Consider the following 7,433-nt stretch of genomic DNA (forward strand, 5'->3'; position numbering starts at 1 on the left):
ATTAATTTTATATTAAATTACATATAGTTTACATATTAATGTTATATAATTGTATTAAGGCTATGTCATATGTAATGACATAGTAATGTAGTATTACATTAATATTTATGGATGATCCCCAAACTATATGAATCCTTTTGCTTTTGTTCCTCACTGTAATTATAGCAGAAACATAAAGGGGTTGTACAGGACTAAAAATCATTTTATAATTTTCCTTCTTTCATGGTCAAAGAATCTATCACCAACTGGCCAGCCTAGGGATGATGAGAGTGGTCCTCAGAAAGGACCTAGAGTCTCTTGCAAAGACTTTAGTCTCTTTTTTTTGGGGGGGGGGGATGCATAGTAGAGACTGAAGAAGCCTGAGCTCTGCTATCATAGGCTTTGAGTAATCAGGACATCTCTCCACCGAGATGAGACATAAGAGTCAGACTCTATGGAGGAATTTGGAACATAGAATATAAAATGTCAGACCTGGGAGGGACCTTCTCAAATATTCATTCAGGTATTTGTGTGTATAGGAGTTAGTTTCCTCCTAAGAAAATTTAAGGTCCTTGAGCACAGGGGCTGGTTTTCATCTTGACTGTGAATCCTCAATGTCTAGCACAGTGTCTAGCCTTGCCCATATAAATATTATACTTAATAAATACTTTTCAGATTAATCAGGTTGGACCCAACTAATCCAACTCTTTCATTTTTATAGGGAAGGAACCTGGGACACAGGAAGGAGAAATGCTTTGTCCAAGGTCATGAAACCCTTCTCATTAAACTCTTGGCTAGGGAATAAAAACTACAGTAGTATCTGTCCATACCTAAAGATTGGCATCATCTGAGGACCTGGGTTTACTCAAAATGCACATCTGATTTTTTGGGGGGTGGGGCAATGAGGGTTAAGTGACTTGCCCAGGGTCACACAGCTAGTAAGTGTCAAGTATCTGAGACCAAATTTGAACTCAGGTCATCCTGAATCCAGGGCTGGTTGCTTTTATCCACTGTGCCACCTCGCTGCCCCTCTGATTTTTTAAAAAGCTACTTTAGGTCAACCCAACGGGCAGCCAAGACTTAGAAAGAAGAGTAGCAACAAGAGTTAATGGGCCTTGCAATACCGCAATTGACTTGGCCAATTGAGAATTCCAAAACAGGGTCAGGGATGTCAGAGGAGAGACAGACCCTGGTCGACGCAGGCACCCAGGTTTGATCCTGCAGTCTGATGGAATTCGAGATCAGGTGTGCTGATCATATTACATGAGGGTTGAAACAGGAGGCCTTTGATTTTTGCTTCTCAGATCTTCTTCCTAGCCATGCGCTCAATCATAGCCCTAGTTTCGAGCACTCTGGGAGAAGCAGTATGGAGAAGTGGGCAGTACGTGCACCCAGGGGCAGCAAGAGCTGATTTTAATTCCCACCTTCGACACTGACTTGTTGTGTGACTGTGGGCAAGTCACTTCCCCTTTCTAGTCCTCAGGTTTTCTTTCTAGAAAATGGGCATAATGATAACCGTTAGTGCCTAATTCATGGGGCTGTTGTGAGACTAAATGTATGTAAAGTATTTCGATAAAGATTAAGATTAAGATGAAAGAGAAGAGGGGCAGCTAGGTGGTGCAGTGGATAGAGCACTGGCCCTGGAGTCAGGAGTACCTGAGTTCAAATCTGGCCTCAGACACTTGACACTTACTAGCTGTGTGACCCTGGGCAAGTCACTTAACCCCAATTGCCTCACCAAAAAAACCCCCCAAAAAAACCCAAAAGATGAAAGAGAAGCACCTGTGGGCCAGCAGCAAGCTCACTGGCCTGGAAGGCAAAAGGACTGGGTTCTAGACCTGGCTCTGTGACTAGGAAGGTGCATTCATTTGGACAAATCACTTAGTTCCCCTCTCAGGGCCTCAGTTTCTTCCACTGCAAAACCAGACATTTAGATTGAACGATCTATAAGTTCCTTTCAAGACTTAATGTTCTAGGTACCTGGATTTTGCTGTAAATAGAATACAGACCTGAAGTCAGAAAGACTGGGGTTCAAATCCTACCGCAGATACATTTTAACTGTGGAACCCTCTCTGCCTCAGTTTCCTTATCTGAAAAATGGAGATAATAACAGCGCTTACCTCCCAGAGTTGTGAGGATCACATATTTGTAAAAGTGGTTTGAAATTGCCAGCTCTTATTAGGAGATGAGTTCTATTCAGTCTACAAGAATTTATTAGCTCCTACTGTCTTCATTAAGCACCTACAACATGCAGAGATGGGGGTCACTTAGTCATTATACAAACATTTTACAGTGACTACATAGAGATGAGGGCTATTCATTCAGCAAACATCTATTATGTTCCTTCTACATGTCAGGAAGCGTGTCAGGTTCTGGAGACACACAGACAAACAACAAAGCAGTCTGTGACCTCCAGGAATTTCTAGTCTACCGCAGGAAAACAAAGAGGTAAAGAGGAGGTGATGGGAGGAGGGAGGCTTGGCTCCTGTTAGCAAGAGCAGCCAGGAGATGCTATTGGCATGAGACCAATGATACTGGGATTCACCTGGAGAGACGGCATTTCTTTTTCTAACCTGGAAACACCAGATAGCCTTTTATTCATTTGTGATGGCAGAATAAAAGTGAGGAGGGGGTTGGTATCTCCAGGGTCAGAGGAAGGAAACTGAACTAGTTTTGTTCAATCACTGGACAGCTCAGGAGCAGAGCTGAGCTTCTCAAGGTCCTTGAAGTCCAATCTCATAGACATAGAACAGAGAACGTCAGAGCTGGGAAAGGCCTTAGAACAGGGAACATCAGAGCCGAGAGGGAGCTTAGAACAGGGAATGTCACCTGGTTGAAACCTTAGAACAGGGGATGTCAGAGCTGGGTGGAACCTGCCCCTAAGAGGTATGTGATCAACAAATCAAAAAGGTGAAAAGACAGATGGTGTCCCACAGTCCTTAATGGAGTCGATCATGGGGCTGGGGACATACATAAGAGCTCTAAATGGGTCTAGGTTCCCAGCAATTTTGGTGTTTCTCGGGCTTTTATTTGCGTCTGATCATCCAGTCTGAGGATCATTCCCCATCTCCCTCACTGGCTCCTGCCAGGAGTGGGCAGAGGCAGAGAGTGGAGCACCTGGCATTGACTAAAAAAAAAAAGGTGATGTACAAGGAACTAAACTTAGTGGTGGGAGAGGATCCAGGCATTAAAAAAGATGTAAGTCGCGGAAGCTAGATGGCATAGTGGATAAAGCACCGGCCCTGGATTTAGGAGGACCTGAGTTCAAATCCGGCCTCAGACACTTGACACTAGCTGTGTGACCCTGGGCAAGTCACTTAACCCTCATTGCCCCACAAAAAAAAGAAAAAAAAAAGTCTTTCACCTCTGGGAGTTTAGCATCTCCAATGGGTCACTGGAAAGCCCAAATTCTAGATTATAGGGCTATAGATTTAGAGCTAGTAAGGGACCTCAGAGGTCATACAGTCCAACCCCCTGTGTCAGGGCTGATTCTATTCCCGGGCAATTGTCCACCAGCCTATCTTATTGGTGCAAGACAGCCTGGCAAATGAAGTATCTTGGACTGAATATATAAAGTGCTTTAAAGCACTATATAAGTCACAGCTCTTTCTAGTGTTGTTATTGTTGTTTATTAGTGGAAGTAGTAGTAGTCGAACAGTAGAAATAGTACTAGTAGTATAAGTAGTAGCAGCAGTAGTAGTAGTAGTAGAAATTCTGAGTGAATGTAGCACTCTTTTAGCTCTTATAGCATTTTTTGGAATCTGGAGATAGGTACTGTTTGTCCTTCACTCTCAAAGAGGCCATTCCATCTGGAGATAGGTACTGTTTGTCCTTCACTCTCAAAGAGGCCATTCCATCGGGTGATGTCATGACTAACAATGAATTGGATTGAAGTGAGGGAGGGCTGTGCAAGGTCATCAACCTTACTGTTTCCTCCAGAGCCATCTGAGTCCACTGGTGAGATAATACATCAGGATGACTGGAGATGGCCCTACATGTTTAAGGCAATTGGGATTAAGTGACTTGCCCAGGGTCACACAGCTAGTAAGTGTCTGAGGTGAGATTTGAACTCAGGTCCTCCTGACTCCAGACCTAGAGCTCTATCTACCACACCACCTAGGTGCTGAGTTAAACCAGAACAAAATCTGTCTCTTTTGTTCTTTGAGCTTTTTTTTTTTTTTTTTGGTGAGACAATTGGGGTTAAGTGACTTGCCCAGGGTCACACAGCTAGTAAGTGTCAAGTGTCTGAGGCTGGATTTGAACTTGGGACCTCCCGACTCCAGGGCCGGTGCTCTATTCACTGCACCACCTAGCTGCCCCGTTCTTTGAGGTCTTAATACCCGTGCAGGGAGTTTCTCAGAGTCCAATTAAGGCTGTGAACAGCAAGCTCCTAGATCTAAGGGAATTCACCGGAAGTCAGCTCGCAGGATGTCAGATATTCTCCCTTTTCTCTGTCTCCTTCACTCCCTCTGACAATTGCTCCCCTGGTTTTAGAGCAGGGAAAGCAGGTTAACCTTGCTTCTCTACCAGTCAATGACCTAGAACCACTGGGAAGTGAAGGAACCTCACTAGCACAGGTGAGAGATGGGACTTTTCATGAGAAATCCTCTTTGGTGAGCTACTATCCTCCCCCACCCCCTTGTGTACTGTGTATACACTTGGAGATTTGTAGCCTTCCCTTGTCTTCATCTTCTTGAGTTCGAATTCAGCCTCAGACACTTAGTAGCTGTACCACTCCAGTATCGTTGCCAAGAAACCCCCAAATGGGGTCATGAAGAGTTGGACATGACTGTAAAATAATTGAACAACAACTGATAGCTGGGGAGGATAGCTTTCAATCCATCTCATTTGGATATGAACGTTTATGGTGGGGCAGCTAGATGGCACAGTGGATAGAGCACCGGCCCTGGAGTCAGGAGGACCTGAGTTCAAATCTGGTCTCAGACACTTAGCACTTACTAGCTGTGTGACCCTGGGCAAGTCACTTGACCCTCATTGCCCTGCAAAAAAATAAAAATAAAAATAATGACTTTGAGAGAATAAGTCATTTTGACTACTATAAATACCCAAATTAACTACAAAGGACATATGAAGAAAGATGCTATCTGCATCCAGAGAAATAACTGATAAATAGATGTATACAGAAATGGGAAAGACCTTAGAGGACATCCAGTCCTAACCTTTTGTTTTACAGATGGGGAAACTGAGTCCCCAAAGAAGTTAGGTGACTTGGCTAAGGTCACATAGGTAGCAGATGGCAGGGTAAGGATTTGAACTTGGATTCTTCCAAATGTATCACATTGTCCTAAGGAGACCTAGATTGGAAGGAAGGAGAATAAGAAAAGAAGGAGGGAAGGAAGAAGGAAGAAAGGATGGAAGAAAAGGAGAGAGAGGGAGGAAGGGAAGTTGGAACAAAGGGGAAAGCATTTATTAAGCACCTACTATATACCAGACACTGTGCTAAGTATTTTACAAATATAATCTCTCAGCAACTCTGGGAGGCAGAGCTATTATTATCACCATTTTACAATCAAGGAAACTGAGGCAATCAGAAGTTATGTGACTTGCCTAGGATCACACATCTAGTAAGTGTCTGATGTAAGATTTGAACTCAGCTCTTCCCAACTTCAGGCCTTGTGCTCTTTCTACTTTGCCACCTTACTTGTGGCCTACCAAGTTAGTAGGTTGCCAAAACAGGATTTGAACTCAGGTCCTCTGACTCCTAATTAGTTTCCTTGAACTGCAGCAGAGTTGGTTGTTTCTTATAAGGAAGATTTACTGGTCATATACCATAATGGTTGGGAAGCTGTATGCTGTCTGCACCTTCACAAAGCCAGATGGGGTGGGTATATCGTTTGCAAGCATAGTTCCTAAAAACAGACCCAAGACTCGAGTGGGAAGTTTGCTGAGTTGGACCATCTGGGCTACATGAAGAATTTAGTGACATAAGATATTTAGCCACAAGCAGAAGACAATATCTCATTAAGAGCAGAGAGGGAAGGACTTGGCAAGGCACCAGATGGATGCCACCCATCTAGCTCCTTTTACCAGTGAGTGTCCGCCGGGTTCTACTTTGACTTGGAGAAATCTACAATGAACAAACCCAGATTTAAGATGCCCTTGGAAGTCCCTGAGCCTCAGGGTAACCACCTAATATGATAAAAAAGTGAGGGTACCCAATAGATAAGTGATCAAGGGATAGGAGAGGCAGCAGAGCATTGAGGATAGGACACTGGGTTTGCCATTGGGAAGACCTGGGTTAGAATTTGACTTCAGACACTTACTATGCGCCTGTGATACGATCAGGCAATTTTAAAATAAAGAAATACAAGCAATCACCATATGAAAGACGGCTCCAAATAATTACTAATTAGAGAAATGCAAATTAAAACACCCCTGAGGTTGTTGAAACCTGCCACTCACCTCTTGGCAGAGAGATAATTGACCAACATTGTAGATGAGATACATTCTCAGACCAGGGTAATGTATGGATTTATTCCGTTTGACATACAGTGATTTATTACAAGGGCAATGACTATTTGGGGAGGGGGGATGAGTTGGTCAGAAGTGAGAGAAATAAAAAAAGGAGAGGGGAAAAACATCAATATGACATAAAAATACACCAAAGTTCAGAATGGGAGAAGGAAACCGAATAGATTTGTTATTAATATATTAAATGCCTTATGCTTTATACTCCTTTGGAAACAAACTGTAAATAACAAAAACTGAGTTTCTTATGCAGTCTTCCTTTTTTGGGTGTTCTTTGTACTTGAATGATTGTGTTTGGTGCTGACTGTTAAATACATAATAGAAAAGAAAATGTTAGGGGAAAAAAGTAAGGATGTCAGCCTTTCACTTGTTGGAATATGGAGTATGTATTCATCTGTATATGAAAATATATATGAACATGACGGACTTAGGGAAGATTTTCTAAGGATTCATTGCATTGCTAAGGAAACTTCTGCCATCTTTTCCTCTTTCTTTGACCTCTTTGGAACCTCAGTTTCCTCATCTGTAAAATAGAGTCAGTGAGGAACAGTTAGATGACAGAGTGGATAAAGCACCAGTTCTGGATTTGGGAGGACCTGAATTCAAATCCAGCCTCAGACACTTGGCACTTGCTAGCTTGGGCAAGTCACTTAACCCTCATTGGCTCGGAAAAAAAAAAAAAAAGTCAACGAGAGCACCTACCTCCCAGGGTTGTTTCAAGGATTAAATAAGACAATATTTGTAAAATGCTTAGCATAGTACATATGAGGTGTTTAATAAATGCTTTCCTTCTTTCCTTCCTTCCTCCCTCCCTCCCTCCTCCTCCCTCCCTCCCTCCTTCCCACTGTCCCTCCTTCCCTCTTCCCTTCCTCCCTCCCTCCCTCCTTCCCTCCTTCTTTCCTTCCTTCCTTCCTCCCTTTTCCTTTCCTCCCTCCCTCCTTTCCTCCTTCCTTCCTTGCTCCTTC

Source organism: Dromiciops gliroides, chromosome 1, assembly GCF_019393635.1.
Source record: "Dromiciops gliroides isolate mDroGli1 chromosome 1, mDroGli1.pri, whole genome shotgun sequence".
NCBI lineage: Eukaryota > Metazoa > Chordata > Mammalia > Microbiotheria > Microbiotheriidae > Dromiciops > Dromiciops gliroides.